The 18,952-nt window shown below is 41.5% G+C and overlaps 1 protein-coding gene across 3 annotated transcripts in view; it reads left to right on the forward strand.

Moving 5' to 3' along the window:
* The window catches only part of PACS1 (phosphofurin acidic cluster sorting protein 1), a 128,231-nt gene that overhangs the window by 29,677 nt on the left and 79,602 nt on the right, over positions 1-18,952 (forward strand). Inside the window, exon 1 of one of the 3 annotated variants that reach the window (XM_070488209.1) lies at positions 6,767-7,064. The exons of the other annotated variants lie outside the window; for them this stretch is intronic. The gene's annotated coding sequence lies outside the window, so the exon portion shown is untranslated. Of the gene's footprint in view, positions 1-6,766; positions 7,065-18,952 lie in introns of those variants that run through there. 3 annotated transcript variants of the gene reach the window in all.

An 18,952-nucleotide genomic window follows, 5' to 3' on the forward strand; every position in this document is an offset into this window, starting at 1 on the left:
TCTTTTTTTTTTTCCTGCTTTATCTCCGCAAATCCCCTGTGGTACACAGTTGTATATCTTAGTTGCAGGTCCTTCTAGTTGTGGCATATGGGACGCCGCCTCAACATGGCCTGACGAGCGGTGCCATGTCCGCGCCCAGGATCCGAACTAGAGAAACCCTGCGCCCCCGCAGCGGAGCGCGCGAACTTAACCACTCGGCCGGACCCCCAAATACCTCCTGATTCTAATGGTGTATGTTTGTGTCATAGCACACTCCACAAAGTTCGCAAAACCTGATAGGTATTGTCTGTGATCCTTCTCTTTTCTCTTAATTCTTTCCCAAGTCTGTGTGTGTGATGTTTCTGGTCCTTGGGTTGTAAACTTCCCCAGGCAGTGACCTGCTGATGTGTGAGTTGAACTTACTTTCAGTAGCTTTTGCATTATGCAGTAGTAAGTGCTCAGTAACCACATGTGGTCGGTGGTTACTATGTTGGACCATGAAGTGCTAGAAGGATAATCTTGTTGCAAGATAATACTGCCTCAGGCAATTGTCATGTTTATTGAAAATGCAAATTTTCTGACTCTGGTGATGAGGCTCTTTTGGAACATGAATCAGAATTATTTGGCTGACATAGGAGACACCGTTTCTTTGACATTGGACAGTGGGAGAGGGCGTAAGATGCAGAAGAAATTCTTTCCCAGAGTTACTCCAAGAGGATGAAAGAGTTGGCAAAAGATTTCACTTGGTCTTATAACTGCCCCGTTCACGTACGCTCGTTCTCAGTAGGTGGATGCACTTAACTGATATTAACACGAGTCTTTCTCTTTTCTCGTAAATAACTATAATTTTGGCTTTTGTATCTAGCTCGTCCCTTGAAGCTTTTCAGTGTTTTCAAGGAGCAAATAAAAATATAGTGTTCTTTTTTTCTGGCCTTTTAACTTCTCTTCTGCATACTTCCTTTTTACTATAAACTTAAAAATCACTAAACAGTTTGAAAGTATGAGAAGCGATGGTAACTTCAAGTGCCCAAAGATGTTCATCGGGAATTGTTACCATCATTTAAATATTCAGAGCTAACTGTATTGACTCCAACAGTTCCTCAAAAGATTAAACAAAGTTTAATCCTAGGACCCAGCAATTCCACTCCTAGATAGATACCTAGAGAAATAAAGACGCATGTTCATGGAAAAACTTGTACATGAATGTTCAAGGCATCATAACTCATAATAGCTAAAAGGTAGAAACAACCCGTGTGTCCATCAACTGACGGATGGATAAATAAAATGTGGTATATCCATATAGTAAAATATTATTTGGCAATAAAAAAAATGAAGAACTGATTCGCGCTACAACATGGATGAACTTTGAAAACATGCTAAGTGAACGAAGCCAATCATGTAGTGTATGATTCTGTTTATATGCAATGTCCAGAACAGGAAAATCCAGAGATGGAAAGCAGATTAGTGGTTGCCCAGGGCTCGTGGAGTTGAGGGGAGATGGGGAGTGACTGCTAGCTAATAGGTCTGGGGTTTCTTTAGGGGATGATGAAAATGTTCTAAGATGGACTGTGGGGATAGTTACCCGACTCTGCATATACTGACAACAGTTGAACTGTACGCTTTTAGTAGATGGATTGTATAGCATGTGAGTTATCTCAAAGAAATTGTTGTAAAGCAAGACCTGACAGCTTATAAAGAAGCAAGTTCTCGGTAAATGGTAGTTCTCATCCCCTCCACACTGGTTTTGCCTTCTTTCTTTTCTTTATTCCCCCTCAAATAAAAATCAAAGGAAATAAAAGCTAAAAGCCTTCCTGTTTCTATCAGTCTTCTTCAGCCTAAATTTCAGTGCTTTTCTGACCAATCCTACCAACCATATTTAGCATTTTTCATAGTAACTTATTATCCTTTTATAAATTTATATCTTGTAGATCTCATTAGACAATGAGACCCTGGAGAGAGAAAATATTGAGGGTTAATGTTGAATCAGGGGCTATGCTTAAGTGCATTGCACGTATTCTATCAGTTAGCCCTTACGGTAACCCTGTGAGGGTTATTTTCTCCACAGCTGATATGTAGCAGAGGTAGGATTTGAACCGAGGTCTGTTTGACTCACAAGTCCCTGTCCTTAACAACTATGTTACTCTGTCTTCTTGTAATCTGCACAGCTGTCGGCACAGTGGTCCAGTCTGTATGTTAAATATTTGCTGATTAATTGTTGTATCTTCTGATGCTTCTCCAACTTTTTTCCTAAAATATTCTAAGAGACATGTGAAAATTTATCACTAGGGGTCTTGTGATATAGTCCAAAGACTGCCTGCTACAAAAACAAAATTTCTTTGAAATCTTATGTTTAATCTTGAAAAATTGTGTAAATTCAGCATTTTAGTCTTTAAATGTGTGTATTCCAATATAAAATTCATCCCCCTGTCCTCCCTCACTCCGATTGCCAGTAAAATTGTTCTCGGAATCCTGTCTATCTGGCGTGATCCTGGTGTACTGAGATATATGTCTACTACTTTCAGAAGCAACGTTATATAATCTTCTTAGTTTCAGATATGATTCCCTAATAATATATATCCAGCACTGACTTCTCCTCTTAACTCCAGACTCATATCTCATGTGCCCGTTTGACATCTGCATTTGGATGTTCAATCAGCATCACAAATTGAACGTAGCTAGAATAGATCTCTTGGTTCTCCCTGCAACTCCAAACCTATTTTTCCTCCAATTTTCCCCATCTCAGTAACTGGTACTATCATCCACTTAGTTGCCCAAGCCAAACACCTAGGAATTATCCTAGATTCTTCTTTTTTATATCTACCACATCTAATCCATTAGCGAGCCCTGTTGATTTTACTTGTAAGATATCTTTTTTTTTTTTTAAGATTGGACCTGGGCTAACATATGTTGCCAATCTTTTTTCTTCTTCTTCTTCTTCTTCTTCTTCTTCTCCCCAAAGCCCCCCAGAACATAGTTGTATGTTCTAGTTGTGGGTCCTTCTGGCTCTGCTATGTGAGACACCGCCCCAGCATGGCTTAATGAGCGGTGTAGGTCCACGCCCAGGATCTGGACCTCCAAAACCCCAGGCCACTGAAGCGGAGACGCAAACTTAACCACTCAGCTGCAGGGTTGGCCCTGCTAAGATACCTTGAAACCATCCCCATCTCTCGTTTCCTTTGCCTTTCCTTTAGGCCAAGCATCACCACCTGCATCATGCAATAGCAACCTAGCCGATCTGCTTCCACTCTTTCCCTTTACACTTCCTTTCTACACAGCCAGAGGGATCTTTCTGAAATGCACATCTGATTATTTTACTCTCCTGCTTCATACCCTCCAATAAAACCCAAACTTCTTATCATGGCTTACAAGATTCTGTTTGGCTTGGCCTCTCCCTGCCTCTGCAGCCTCATCTCTTATCCTGCCTCACATGGTTCACCTCATTGCTTTCACACTGGCCTTTTTTCTGCTCCTTGAGTAGGAGAAGTTCATTCTCTTCTTCGGGCCTTTGCACTTGCCCTCTCTGCCTGGAATGCTTTGATCTCAGATAGTTACATGGCTGTTTCCTTTGTGTCATTCATATCTCAGCACAGTAGGCCTTCCCTGACTGCCAAATCTGGATTAGACACATGCTTCTAGCCACTTTCTTAACATAGTACTTTTAACATTTTTCTATTACATATCCTATCGGAAATTATCTTGTTTATTTTTGTCTGTCTCCTCTTCTGTACGTGCTCCCAAAACAAAAAAGATTGTAAGTTTTACAGAAGAGGATTATACTGTCTTGTTTGTTACTGTATTCCTGGTTCCTGAAGAGTTCCTGGCATACAGTAGGTCCTTAATATATATTTGTTGACTAAGCGATTGCTTTTCCCATTGCGTATAGGGCCAGTGTGAGAGTTGGAGTTGTGAACTGAGAGTACATGGACGGTGCCGAATTAGAAAATGAAAGCAATCAAAAGCCTCTGGTGCCTCGCGTGTTCGTTGCAGATTTAGTCATAAGCACTCAAAATTGGAAACAACCCAAATGTCTATCAACTCATGAATGGATAAACAAATTGTGATTCATACAATGGAATAGTATTTGGAAATAGAAAGGAATGAAGGACTGATATATGGTATAAATGGATGAACCTTGAAAACATGCTGAGTGAAAGGAAGCCTTGCACAGAAGAGCACTTACTTATTCCATTTATATGAAATTCTAGAAAAGAAAAATCTAATCTATAGTGACAGAATAGTGGTTAACTGGGGCCCGGGATGGGAGAGGATTGACTGGGATGGGAGACAAGAAAACGTTTAGGGTTATGAAAGTGTTTTATATCTTCAGATGGTGGGTGATTACACAGGTATATACGTTTGTCAAAATTTACTGAAATGTACAGTTTGAATGGGTCCATTTTATTATATATAACTATATTTCAATAAAGTCGATGAAAAAAACTTTTGGTGCCTGCATTTAAGTGCACTTTGGATTTCTTTTGTCTTATTTACCTCCCTAGTTCTTGGGCAGGTGACTTTTTAAATTTCAGGATCTCCTGGCTGCCTGCTGACTCATCCTAGGCATGCTTGCATTCCTGTTCTGAATTAGTACCTACATCCTTTGGGCCTCTTGCCCTTTATCTCTAGTTGGCAAAGCATCTTTTTAATTGCAGTGCTGTTGTTATTTTCATATCTGCTACTGGAACTTGCTGTCAAGGCTAGTTGGGTTTCGATACCAAAGAACAAGTCCTTGCGATAGAAGTATGACTGTTTGACAGTACAACATGAAAAGGAAATGTGCGCAGTTCATCTAGCTTGATAGGAAGACATAAGAAGTTTACATTTTAAACTCAGTTCTTTTGGCTGTGATGCCTTGTGTGGTTTGATCATAGTGTAGACTAACCCCTTCAGAAATCTCACTATGTTCATGATTCATCCTGCTGCTATCAGTGTAGTAGCCGCACCAAAAACTCTCTCCGTTGAGGTGTGGCAGATAGAAGACCATCTAAAGATTGAACTCTTGCTCTGGCGTTAATTTACTGTATTTGGCACCAAGCAAGTTTTCATCTTTTGTTTTTCTTCCCTTTAGTTCATAGAATCATCTAATCCTTCCTTTATTAAGACTTTTTTGTGTGCAAGCGATATGTGAATACGGCCTTGTAAAACATTTAAGCCATACGTAGAGTGTGATATGAAAATCCTCCCCAAGCTGCCTCACTTCTCTCCCCCTCCCCAGACTAAGTTATTCTTAAGAATTTGGCATATATTCTTCGAGATCTTTTCCTAAGCATTTAAGTACAATGTGTATGTTCATGTAAATATTTTACATAAGCAGAATCACTATGAGGTGTTCAGCTTGCTCTTTTCCTATAATAGTTAGGTATCTTGGAGATTCTTCCATTTCTGTACTTAAAGGTCCCTCTTCCTCTTCTTAATGGCTGTGTACTATTCCACAGAATGGACAAAACAGTTTATTTAACTAATCCCTGTAAATGGATATTTAGTGTATTTCTGATTTTCACTCTAATAGTAAGAAAGTGAATTTAGACTGATGTAAATAATTTGTGTTTTTAGGGTTTTTCATGTCTTTTTTATTCAGTTGTGTAATTATTTATACTACGTTTTTTAGAAAAACTTTATGGGGGTGAGAAGTACCTCACTGATTTGTAATGTTGAAATAACACTGTTTGAAAACCTTTGCTTTGGAAGAAAAGGTTGAATATAAGTTCTCCGTGACTGTGGGCTTTATTTACCATTGTGTCTTCAGGGCTTTCTCTTTAGGTGTGATTGTAAAGCCACAGCACTATAAGTAGTTAAGAAATTATCTTACAGTTTTTATCTGGTTAGTTCAAAAGAAGCATACATCTCTAAGGGCGACAACTGGCAATAACATAACAAAGTAGCTGTTGGTTCTAATGGTTGCTCTAGGTTAATATTTTCCCACTGAGCTCGAATCAAGCATATGTGAAAAATGCTTTCTCTCCTTTTTTTTTTTCAATTTGAAATCCTGTGAATACACATCATTGCTGTGGGACTTTCTGTCATCCCCTGTTGATGACCAGCTGCTGCTGGGTTATTAGCACTTGAAATATTAAAAACAAACACACAGGGGCTGGCCCCGTGGCCGAGTGGTGAAGTTCGCGCGCTCCGCTGCAGGCGGCCCAGTGTTTCGTTGGTTCGAATCCTGGGCGTGGACATGACACTGCTCATCAGACCACGCTGAGGCGGCGTCTCACGTGCCACAACTAGAAGGACCCACAACGAAGAATATACAACTATGTACCGGGGGGCTTTGGGGAGAAAAAGGAAAAAAATAATTTTATTAAAAACAAACACACAAAAACCTGTTTCTTCACATTTTCTTGCCCTGTGTATATGAAGATTCAGAACTATGGAAAATTCTGATGTTTAAGGAGAATTGGAAAGATATTTTAAGCAGATGGGTTTGAGTATCTCAAAACCCTTGTGATGTAAGCGCATTCCCTCAGCTCTGCTTTTCAGCAAATAGTGGGGGTGGAGAGCAGGCTGACATTTGCTTTAGCCGCCCCAGAAGGGCCAGAACTGCCTTCCTCTTAAGTTTTGACTGCTTGCTTGTTATGAAACAGTCTAGGACACTGTTTTCTTTCATATTAACTGACCTCATTGTTAACCTCACCTTGCCTCCCCCCTTGTCTTTTTTTGGTTTCTGGTTTGCCTTTCCAATTTGTTATCACACCATAGAGAGAAGGCGTTGCAGTTGGTAGAAATTGTCGCATTTCTCTGGTGGTTTGAGTCTTCTTGGCTTTGAGCTTCCTTCCTCTTAGGACTTACGAGACAAACAGTATAGGCAGCCTGTCGTGTCTGAGGGTTTAAATTCTTATTCACCTTTTGTTTTTTGCAATTAAGATGAATTTTAAAAGAAAACCATTTCCTCTATTTAAGAATTGCCTTAGCAGGAAGTTAGAAATCCTAGAACCTTGTTGCAAAGGAGTGTGTAGCTCTTTGTCGTGAATGAGTCTGCTCGGATCCCTTGAAGGCGTCTCTTATTGTTAGTGTGCAACTAGATACCTTCAGTGGGAAAGAGACTGTACTTCAAGGCAATGCAGCAAAAGCTTCAGAGGGCAAAGGTAAAGTGACGGGGCAGAGTTAATAAGCAAGAGACTTGGCTCCTGGATTTCCTTCACTGACTAACCTTCAGGCATTTGACTTCCCTACCTCACACCCTTTCTTTGCCTTCAGTCATTAGATACTAAATTTATTGTGGACGAATGAGATTGTGTTTATGGAAGTTCTACCGAGAAGGTGTTTGTAAATATGAAGTATTGTATATTATCTTTCTTAAGATGACAGCTTCTAGTAGAACTGCCTCTGATTCGTCTTAGAGTACAGCTCTTAGGGGACAGGAAGTTTATTTACTAATTCAACCATTATTTGTCAGACATCTATTATATACCATTCATTTTGTAAGTTTTGGGAATAGAGTGGTGAACAAAGTAGATAAACTTCCCTGCCCTTATGGAAATCAGGCTCTAGTTGGGGAGACACCTACTAAATAAGAGAACACCAGTAAATACGGCATGTGGTGTGTTAGATAGTGACAAACGCTAAGCAGGGAAAGAAGACAGGAAATGTTGGGGAGGTAGTTAGGGCTGATTATTATAACTGGTTTCCTTTTGAAGACTATATATATTATTTTATACATTCAAAACATTGTTCTGAGAAGGAGTCTGTTGGCTTCTCCATACTGCAGAGGGACCCGTGGCATAGAAGTTAAGGACCCAGCAGCAGAGGGTCATCCACCCAACCACATGTGATTAAAGGATGTCTATTCCTCTTTGATGCTTTACGTGATAATGATGAGGTAGACTTTTCCATGTTGATTTTCATATCATATCTGATAATTGTGGTTTTCTTTAAAGGATTTGCAGCCATGAGTCATTTTTGAGGCTACTGTTGTAGGACAGCAGTTTTTCCATTCATGTTCTGCAGAACCCCAGGGTACCCTGAGCCTTCCCGGAGACTTGGTGGTCATTTTAAATTTATATCTGCATCTTTCTCATCCAGATTAGTCTAAACAAGTTAGTCACGTGCCTGGCCTTGCGGGAGGCCTAAGTATAGAGAGTAGATTGAGGGGTTGATGCATATTTATAGGATTTAAACAACATTGATTGTTAACAGATGCAGAAAGTGAGTGAACCACTGATTTAACTCCTTAGGTCTATGTCATTGAACCACTATCAAGACCTTGTGCTGATATCTACTGTCTGTGTAAAGATAAGAATTTCTGAGATGATTATTCTGTTATTTTCCTTCCCACCATTCCCTAGTTGTTTTTTTTTGTTTGTTTGTTTGTTTTCTTGAGCATCCCTGTCAGCCAGGAATACAGATTAAAAAACAAGCACGTTGCTTGCCCTGTGATTGGGGAGAGATAGACAATTGAATAATCAACACAGTGTATTATGGTGAGTGTTAGGATAGAGATAGGCCCAAGTTTCAGTGAGAGCCTGAAAGTGGGCCACCTCCCTGATGTGGAGTGGGGGGTGGTCCAGGAAGGCCCCCTGAGTCAGGGGCACCAGAACTGAGTCAAGGAAAGGGCCTTGCTTTGTTGCTCACTGCTTTCCTTTGATCTCTTCTGACTGAAAGTACTTCTTTGGTTTAATGCAGGGTCAGCAGATGCCCTTCAGCCCACTACCTGTTTTTTTCATAGCCCACAAGCCATAGCTTTTTAAGTAGTTGAAAAAAATCAAAAGACTATTGACATTTCATGACGTGAAAATTATATGAAATTCAAATTTCTGTGTTGACAAATTAAACTTTCCTGGAACACAGCCACACTCATTTGTGTTTTGTTTATAGCTGCTTTCTTTGGTCCCTAAAACACAGCTGAGTATTTGCAACAGAGACCGTATGGCCCACGAGGCCTCAAATATTTAGGCCCTGTACAGAAAAAGTTTGCTGACTCCTGCTTTAATGCTTTTAATGCCCTCCTGAAATGCAGGAGGCCGAAACAATGATGGTAGTCAAAAGGAATGCATGAAATCCTGTTCTCTTCTGTTAGCTGGTTGCACGTAACGCACAGGAAATGTCTGACTTCTCCTTTCCTATCTCCTGCTAAAGCGTAACGCATGCACACCTCAGTGCACAGCAGCAGGCATTTGCATCATTCTTGTTTTGTCCGGTTTGAATTTAGTTATGGGGAAATTTTTAATATTTCTCAAAAAGAGAGTATCTGGTATGAGTCGAAATGATTACAGACTGTGCTAAAGAGTAGGAAATACGGAGTTTACTCTCAGTTGTTCTGTAAACGAACCAAAGGACATCAGGAAGGTCCTTTAACCTCCCTACAGTTCTCTCTAAAAGAGAGGGTTGATTGGTGAGTAAACTGGATCATCTTGAGGCACCTTTCAGCTCAGTAGAGACATCGCTGTGTGGAGGAAGGAGCGTGCACTCTGACGTCAGACAGGCCTGTGCCTGAATCCTGGCTGTGTCACTGCCTACTCAGGTGACCTTGAGCCGCTTATCTAAACTCTGTGCCTGAGTTAGCTCACCTGAAAGTGTGGCTGTGAGTGACCTTTTAAGAGTGAAATGCAATCATGTTCTTAAAACTCCTGGCTCTAGTAAGTGTTTAATCTAGTGTAACTATGATAATTATTATCAGTCTGTGAACTCTTACTGTATATTATGAGACAATTTAAAAAGCAAAGAAGATCTCTCAGTAGTTTATTTCAATAATTTATTAATAGCCCATCAACTTTGACTTAGTGTATTTGCATTTTTGCTGATAAGTGGCTTCCTAAAACCCTGAGTTCTTTTGAACCGAGACTTTCCCTAACTGGTAGATTTTCTAGCTCATGTTTTAACTTGAGTTGATACGTAGAGCGCATGTCTTGCCTTGTAAACACATTCAGTCATGTTATCATTTTACCACCCTTAAAGCAAGTAATAGTGGGGAAAAGAGATTTCGTGTGTCATATCATCTTTCCTCTGTATTAACTACTCTTCCCTTTCCACCCATTCTCAATAATTGATTGACTTGTTTAATGAATAATTTTAATTCTCCTTAGGAAGGTTAGTTTTGATGAGGATACTTAGACTGAGAAGTTCTAATGTTTGCTTAGCATAATTTTTGATGGTTTGGAGGTAACATAGTTATAGCGACAATATTGGATTATCAGACAGGACACTACGTTTTCTGTCTTTGAATAATTTTCCCTTGATCTTCATTGGTAAAAGTGTACTGAATACTAATTATATACTTTATTTATTTATTTATTTATTTTTGAGGAAGATTAGCCCTGAGCTAACTGCTGCCAATCCTCCTCTTTTTGCTGAGGAAGACTGGCCCTGAGCTGACATCCATGCCCATCTTCCTCTACTTTATATGTGGGACACCTGCCACAGCATGGCTTGCCAAGCAGTGCCGTGTCTGGACCTGGGATCCGAACCGGCGAACCCCGGCCTGCCAAAGCGGAAGGTGTGAACTTAACCGCTGTGCCACCGGGCCAGCCCTATTTTAAGCAAACTCAATGTATGAAATATTTATGTTTATGATTTGCTTGATGAAAAAGATATGGGGTTCCTTTAAATAGTCAGCTTTCCTAGTCAAATCAAGATAATTATCTGAATTACACTCAACTGTGTAAGATCATATCAATGCCTGGTAAGCTAGGCGAGTATTAGACTGTGGTTAAGAGCACAAGCTTTGGAGTCGTGATGTAGCTGCAGTGCAAAGCCTGGCTTTGCTATTTACTTGCTAGCTGTGTGTGATCTTACTTCCTCATGGGAATAATAATACTCAGGGTGGTTGTGAAGATGAAATGAATTATACATGTGAAGTGCTTAGCATGGTACCTGACGTACAGTGAGTGCTTCCATCATAGCCATTATTAGTAGATTATTTCAGAGGTTGTACAACATATTGCTTTCTTTGAATACAGAACTGAATCTTCCTGTCTCTCAGCCTTCGTTTTTTGCTACCTGATACCAAACTCCAGCCCTGGTGAGCTAGTTATGGTAGTTGCCCTAGAGTTTCATGGCCTCTTTCTTCTCTGTACATGTACCTATGCTCCGTCTGCCCAGAACACCTTTCTCCTCACTTCTTTTTCTCCTAACGTACTTATCCTTCAGAGCTCGGTTCGAGGGACGTCCCCTCCATGAAGCCCCCCTTGCTCCCCATCTCGTGTTCCCATAGAGTCCTAGGCATACCCCTCTCTGCCTCCCACATTGCCTCGTAAGAAACTCTTTACTTGTTGTTTCTCTCAGACCGTGAGCTTCTCCTTAAGAAGGCATTCTGCTCAGCTTTGGAAATACCACATGGTGGTGGACAAAACAGAACTGTTCTCAGGGCATGTACAGCTTGGTGGGGAAGACACGTTTAAATAATCACGAGCGTGCACAGTGCGGCAAGAGAGCACCGACTGCAGCGGAGTGTAACAGGAGCTTTGGACCTTGAAGCCTTTTTCTAAGGAAGTGATGTTTGTTTAAGCTGAAGGCTGAAAAATGTGTAGGAGTTAGCTAAGTGAGAAAGGGAAGAGTTACAGTGGAGAAAAGTGCATGGATGAGCTGACTTTGGGCTGGTTGCTCCGCGTCTCTGCTTCAGTTTTCTCATTTGTAGAGTGAGAATGGTGTGACTACCTCACAGGGTCGTTAGGAACACAAAGACTGTATTTAAAGTCATCATCTTCTAATTAATATTTCTGAAATGAAGCACAGTCAGTTCATTCAGGCTAGTTTCTGGGTCCAAGTTTATTCGTTGACTTGCTAAACGTGTGGGTCCACTTACTGCACTTTTCCTTGTAGCTTCGTTCTTTACCTGCCTGAAGCCTGTCTTGCGTTATAATGACAAGAATGGTGTATTTTGTTTTGCTCTTTTGTTTGTTTGTTTCAATTACAGAGATCACACCCTGTGTTTCATTGCTGTGTAAGTTTCATGGTGTGCCAAACTTTTTAGGTCAGTAAGTGTTATCAGTAAGAATGCTTTCACCTTCAAGAAACAGGAAAGCCAACTCAGTGACTCAAGTACGCGGGCAGTATTTCAGAGGGCAGGAAGTCTGGAGGTAGGTGACTCCACTGCTGATTAGTTCACCAGCTCGGCAGAGACATCAAGGACCCCGGATCATTTCAGCCTCCTGCCCCAGCATCCTCAGTACAGTGGCTTGTCCTGGCTGGCCCCCCATGGGCTCAGGTAGTCTGCTGTGGTTCCAGGTGTCACAGACACCAGAATGTCCAGCTGTGGAAGAGGGACTGTTTCTTTCCTTGTCTTTTTATCAACAGCCATTGGTTGTTTCTACCTTTTGGCTCTTGTGAGTAATAGTGCTAGAAGAAAGGAAATAAAACCTAGGTAGGGTGATTTGCCAACTTCACACAGCTGGCTCGAGACGGCGGCAGTGGCCTGCTGGGGAAGCACCAGACCAGTAGTAAGAGTTCCTTGTTTGGGGCTTTACTCTGCCCTTGTTCTGAAACACGTTTGTTAGTCACGACAGGGTTTCCAGCAGAGTGCTGACTGGAAACGGATTCACAACTGGCAGGCAGGTAATCCCTGAACGAGTAGATCCCGGTGGAACCAGAAAACTGGGTCTTGCTTTCCTTAATTGGAGCCTGACTTAGAATCAGTTATTGAACTGAAAAGAAAGTATTAGCCATTAGAAAAAGAATTTAAATTACTGGTCTGTCCATATTTAGAATTTCTCGCAGTCATTTCCACTGTATGTAACACTGAAATCCTTTGTGGTTGTCTGCTGCAAAAATGAATCTTTGACCTGGCAACTTTAAATGCTTTTGACACCACTGGGGATTTTGAGAATTCTTAATTTAATCTGTGCTTGTCCAGGGGTGGGGGCAGGCATGAGGGAGCACTCTATCCTCTGGTATTGAAGGTTATTCTGTTTGTAAGCAGAGGCCTGTGCTTCTGGAACTTGCGTTACCTGGTAGTGATTATTGGCATAATAAGTACCATATTCTAACTTTTATTTCTGGAGGCAGTAAAGAACCAGCCAAGCACAGAGATGCGTGGGAGGTGACTGGCAAGGGAGGGCCCTGTAGCTATTGGTGCAACACGGTGCTGCAGGTGGCAGAGGGTTTTATCAAAGTGGGAAGACAGAGAGGCCCAGGCGTTCTACTAATGACTCTAACTTCCTCTGCATAGCCTGGTAATTACATGCCACTCCACTAGGCTTCGGTGAGGTTGGAATGTAAACTGCTTTTCTCTTCTGCCCCATCCCAAACTGACGGGTTATCTCTTTAACTGATTCTTATTCTCTTTTATAATAACTTAGCTCTTGTCAAGCAGGGACTTGTGCTGCCGAAGAGAACAGGAAGGTCACTTTACCGGGCCCTCTGGTTCCTTGTCTAGGCAACGTCCACAGCCCTTTCTCTCAAAGACTAATATTGTTTAGACTCACGTATCTCCCTGAAGGGAAGGAGGAGGCATTAAAGTAGAAACACACTTAACTCAGCAGGTTTCTCTGAACAACCAATGTTTTGGGTTCTTGTTGTAACCTTCCTCTGATTCACTGTTCATATTTCTTCTGTGTGCCTCTGTTTTCTGGTTGGTAAACTGTGGGTGTTGCTGACTCTGGAGGAAGGTTCTGAAGAACTGATAGAAGAGGCTGGCCTGCATCAAGGATCGAGAAGGGCCTGTACTCAGCAGAGAATGACACGGTCATTGTCGTTCACTGGGTGCTGTCAGGGTGCAGAGCCGCCTGTTAGGGACTGAGGAGAGGTGTAAGACTGCATTTCTTCCCTCAGCGAGCTGAAAATATAACTGAGGAGATATGACATGCACAGAAAGATGAGCATGGCAGTGCATGGTCAGTGTATAACTTCAAATAAGTGATGTGTGGCTGTGATGGATAGAACCATCTAGGTCTTTCAGACAGTGACTCAGGAGGACTTTTCCTCTGTAGGGATGCTAGAGTCCAGAGTCAGCCTGTTAGATGGGGATCGATGTCTTATACTTTTACACTTTTCTAGATTAAATGAGTCTTAGACACTATAATAAATGCTTTTATTTTCAATTAGTTGAAGAAAAGACTATTTTTCGAAAATTGAGACAAAAAGGAAATATGGGACATTATATATATCTCCTGATAGATGTACAGAATACCACCTGTAAAGTGACCTTGATAAATGAAGTAGAACCTGCATTTGTTAAAACCTCTAGATCTCATTGCAAATTTATAGGGAATTCAAGGGACAGAAAAGCATGGTAAATGTTTTTAGGGATGCAGTCAGAAAATTTCAAACTGCAGGTGCTCTATAGGACACACAAACCAGTTTCTTCAACAAATAAATTATAAGGGGGAAAAAATGGATGGAAGGGGTACCTATAGATAAAAAGAGACTTAGATGAATGAGCCATAGTAATATGTGGACCTGATTCAGACGAACAAAGAAAAGAATGTGAGGCAGTCTGGGAAATGTGGATACTGATTATTTGATGGTATTGAAAAACTTGATTATTTTAAGTATGAAAATGGTATTATGGATATATTTTACAAGAATATCCGTTAGAGATATATATGGAAATATTTACATATGAGGAGAAACGGTGTCTGGGATTTGCTTCATAAGAATCCTGGCAGGGGCGTGGGCAGGAGTCTGGATGAGACACGATTGGTCACGCAGTAAAAATTGTAGAAGCTGAGTGTTGGATAAATCAGGCTCGTTATGCAATCCTACTCTGTGTATGTTTGAGATTTTCCAAACGTAAAGTTAAACTTTTTTTAATATTTAAAAAAATATAAAGATGGATGCCTTGACAGAAGGCAGTCAGTGGTTGCCTGGAGCCGGGTGAGGTGGCCTGACTGCACAGGGGCCTGAGGGAACTTTTGGGGTGATGGAATCCTTCTCTGTCTTGACTGTGATGGTGGTGACACGGGTCCATGCATTTAAACTCATCCAACGGTTCATTTAAAATGGGTGCATTTTATTGTATGTAAATTATACTGTAATCAGGTTGATTTAAAAATTGATTAAAAATCAGTAAGAAGGGTTTTCATGTGTTGTACACATAATATCAAGTGGTAATTTCAGAGGTTTGCTGCTGCCTAGCACTGCCAGGCCGTGGGAATTATCTGACATGTGCTGCATCTCAGTTTTTTTTCCCAACTTAAAATTAACTTTTATCATTGGCACTTCTGGTTTTGCTGTAGCATCTCTCACGTTTCCTTGCAGCCAGAGAGTTGGCTTGAATTTTGAGATACGTTTGTTCATGTGTCTGTCGTCCGTATGGACATGCGTTTTGATGCTAGAAGAAGTGATGCTGGGAGGGACATCCAGCCATCTCCAGTGATAGTTCATTGAACATTCGTTTGGCTGCATTATAATAGTCAAGGACTAAGGGTACACCTGAGTTGCAAACAGTGCAAGTGGGTTCTAATTTTCATTTATTTTTCATCTAATCTACCAAGCAACAAACTGGTCAGCAAGTCAGCGTTTATTGAATGTGTTCTTTGCACCAGCCTAACCAGTGCTGAGTTCTGGGTTTCTGAGGATGGATGTGATACAGTCTCCACATAAGGATCTAATCCTCAGCGTGGGAAGGTAGTTGTGCATACATGTAATTTCAGCAATATGATGAATGCTGTGGTAAAGGTGGGCACAAGATAGAGCAGTGGCCACGTTTACGCTGTGACATGCTGCCCTCCTCCTTCATCCCTTGCTCTCTTCCTTGCCTGTTAAGCCAGATGAGGCAACCTACAGAATGTCAGGCAGTTTGGGCAAGACAGTTGGAACAGAAGGAACGTTACTGTTGCCCTGTAACTTTGTTATTTTTTCTTTTAAATCTCAAGTACAAAGTTGAATTGACCGTACTGCTCAGTTCATAGAACATTGTATTGACATTGCAAGACCCCTCTCTTGTTTTGTTGTTTCCCATTGTTGTCATTTCCCATCTCTTCTCTCATTCCCATCCACAGCTTCTCTAATGTGTTTAATATTTATCCTGGGATATGTTTGTATCCTTGTATGGTGTTTTTTGTAAATTTATATAAATATTATGTCGTCCTTCTCATTCTGATCCTTTTTTCATTTAAAACTATATTTTTAAGTTCTGTCCATGTTGTTGTGTTTCAACGTTGCATTTAGCTATCCAATTGTATTTTATTTATCTATTCCCCTAGTGATGGACACCTAGTTTGTTCTCTAACTCCCTGCACCACGAACAATGCTCTGATGAAAGTCCTCATTTATATCTTCCTAGGGGTTTGGATAAGAGTTTCTGTAGCTCAATACCAACACCTGTAATTGTTAGGTCACTGGGTATGCTCATCCTTAATTTCACTAAATATTCCATGATTGCTCCCTGTATATATTCCCCCTGCAAAGTGCAGCCCTTAGTATCTGACTTTCAAGCTTCTGTCAATTTGGCAGATGCAGTGTGTTATCTTGTTTTAATTCGTATTTCTCTGATTACTAGGGAGGATGAGGGTCTCTGTGTATACAAGTTAGCCTTTGGATTTTCCCTTTATGAATGACCTCGTAATATCCTTTCCCCATTTTTCCATTGAAGTTCTGTATGTGTTCTAGATATTAATCCTAAGTCAGTTAGAGATGTTGTGCATGTTGTCTCCTGGCCGTCACCCATCTGTTAACCTTGTTCATAGTGTCCTTTGTTCAGCAGCAGTCCTGCATTTTGATGTCATCATTTCTCTTGCTTTTTTCAAGTATAAAGATTTATGCTTTTTGAAAGCTTATTTACGAAATCTTTTCCCATCCTCACGTCACTAAGAAATTACCCTATATTTTCTTCTAATTAGAAGAAACACATTAGGTTTGTATGTGTCTCTTAAATTTATATCTCCAGCTTGATTTTTTCATTGATCTCTAAATTCGTGTACCCGCTGCCTGCCTGATAGCTCCATCTGAATATCTAATGGCTACTCCAACTTAATATTGCTAAAGCGAATCCCTTTGTTTTATCCCTTCCGCATTAAACAAAAACTCTCTCCCCGTCTTTATTCATCGCAGTAAAGGGGCACCACCATCTGTCCTGTTGCTTAACCAACAACCTGGGGTCTTTGCTTCTTTCTTTTTTCATGTTCTCCACATCCAACCCATCAGCAAGTTCTATCCATCCTGACTCCAGAATAGATCTCAAATCTGTCCCTGTCTTTTCGCTCCACCTGCTGCTTCCCTAAACTAAGTCACCGTCATCTGTGCTCTGGCAGTGGCCTCCCCACTGGCCTCCCTGCCTTCACTCCAGCCTCCCTGCACTTCGGTCATAGCCACTGGTCGGAGCGGGTCACTTCCCTGCTTAAAAGACCTCAGGTCATTTCCAGTCACAGAATAAAATGCAAACTCTTTGCCTTGAGACCAACATGACCTATCCTTGTATGTCTGTCTAACCTCATCTCTTACTAACCCCCCCTAGTCTGCTCCGGTCAGATAGGTCTATTTTTTGTTTCACACCAAGCCTGGTCTTCCTCAAGGCATTTGTTTGCAGTTCCCTTACCTGGAATGTCCTGCCGCTAGCTATTAGCATGGCTGGTTCTTGTCTTTCAGTTCTCGGCTTTATGTTACCTCCTCAGTGTAGCCTTCCCTAGCCGCTCTCTGAATGAGGGCCTTTGCCCCACTCTCCTGTCTGTGTCCTCCGTCGTCCCTGATGTTATGTTGTTTGTTTATTGTGTTTATTCCCTGCGTCACTGCCTCACCCCAGCTTTACTGCTGGCTTCTCGGGAGCAGGGCTCCGGTCTGTCATTGGTGGTTGTACCGGCGTCTGCAGCAGGTGCTCTAGCTTACGCTGACAGTTCACAAACAGATTTTGAATGAGTGAAGGGGCTTTGGAGGCAGTGTCTCTGGCTGTGCGGAGAGGCACAAGTGGCCCATATGCTCCGGCTGGAGCTGCTCTTTGTTTCTCAGTGAGGGGGCAACTGTCATTTCAGAGCCTCAGATTTGAATCTGGCTCTGCCGCTTACTGGTTTTGAGACCTTGGGTGAGTCACGTATCTTCCCTGGGTGTTTTGTCATTTATAGAGTGGAGGTAACAGCACGTACCTCCTTGGTGTCTTGTGAGAAATAAGTGAAATAACTTATGAAAACACCTGGCAGGCACCTCGGCGGTATGTGCCCCTCTCCGACTCAAAACAAAGCTGCCTCCTTAAACTCTGGAAGCTCGTTACCTCCCCTGGGCCGGCTCCTAAACGCCAAGTGTCTGATGTAAAAACTGTATTTCTAACATGTTTGGTTATGCTGTGTAAGTTTTAACCCAATATGATTAAAATTGCACCAATGAATAACCATTCTTATTCCACTGTGGAACAGGTGAAAGCAACTAGCAACCAGGGCTGTCACTTAATGACAGTTCGAGTGGCATCTGTGTAACCTAAACTACTAAACCGGTTTTTGCCCGTTTGTTCGTTTTATGTGTTCTCCATTTTTATTCTCTCCTTCGTCTCTCCTCTCTGCACTTCCCTCTGCCTTCTCTCCTCTCTGTCTCCTCTTTGGCTTCACTGGTGGCTCCTGGAGGCCTCACTGTTGACTGACACTTTGGGCTGAGGATGCTGCCAAGCCCAGTACAGACCATCAGAACAGCGATAATGCTCGTGGTCTGCAGTATAATATAGGTGAAGAGATGGAAGGATCTTGCCTGCCAGCAGGTTTGAGATATGAAGACCACACAAGGTAGTTTCTGAAGAAACAGATTTGCTTGTATGTATTGTCCAGGCTCAGATATTTGGCAGACTTTTCTGTTTGTCAAGGCATTGTACCTTAAAACAAGGCTTCCTGCCTTTTCTTTTCATCATGAATCTGTGTCTAGTGGAACAAAACTGGACCAGTAAAACAGTTTATTCCAGTAATACTTATCCTGGTTAAGTGTGATACTGAACAAGACGTTTAACTGCCTTCTTTTTCAGATGCCTATGATATATACCCCTTGTTTATTCTGATTTCTCAGAGATATGAAAAACTAGCCTTAACAAATCCATAAATCATATTTATTCCTGAGGTGTCTTTGAAGCGTCATTGCTCCAGGTCTCTTACTCCACCCCAGCTTAGTGCTTATTAGTTTAGTTCAC

The sequence above is a fragment of the Equus asinus genome, chromosome 17 (genome assembly GCF_041296235.1).
Source record: "Equus asinus isolate D_3611 breed Donkey chromosome 17, EquAss-T2T_v2, whole genome shotgun sequence".
NCBI lineage: Eukaryota > Metazoa > Chordata > Mammalia > Perissodactyla > Equidae > Equus > Equus asinus.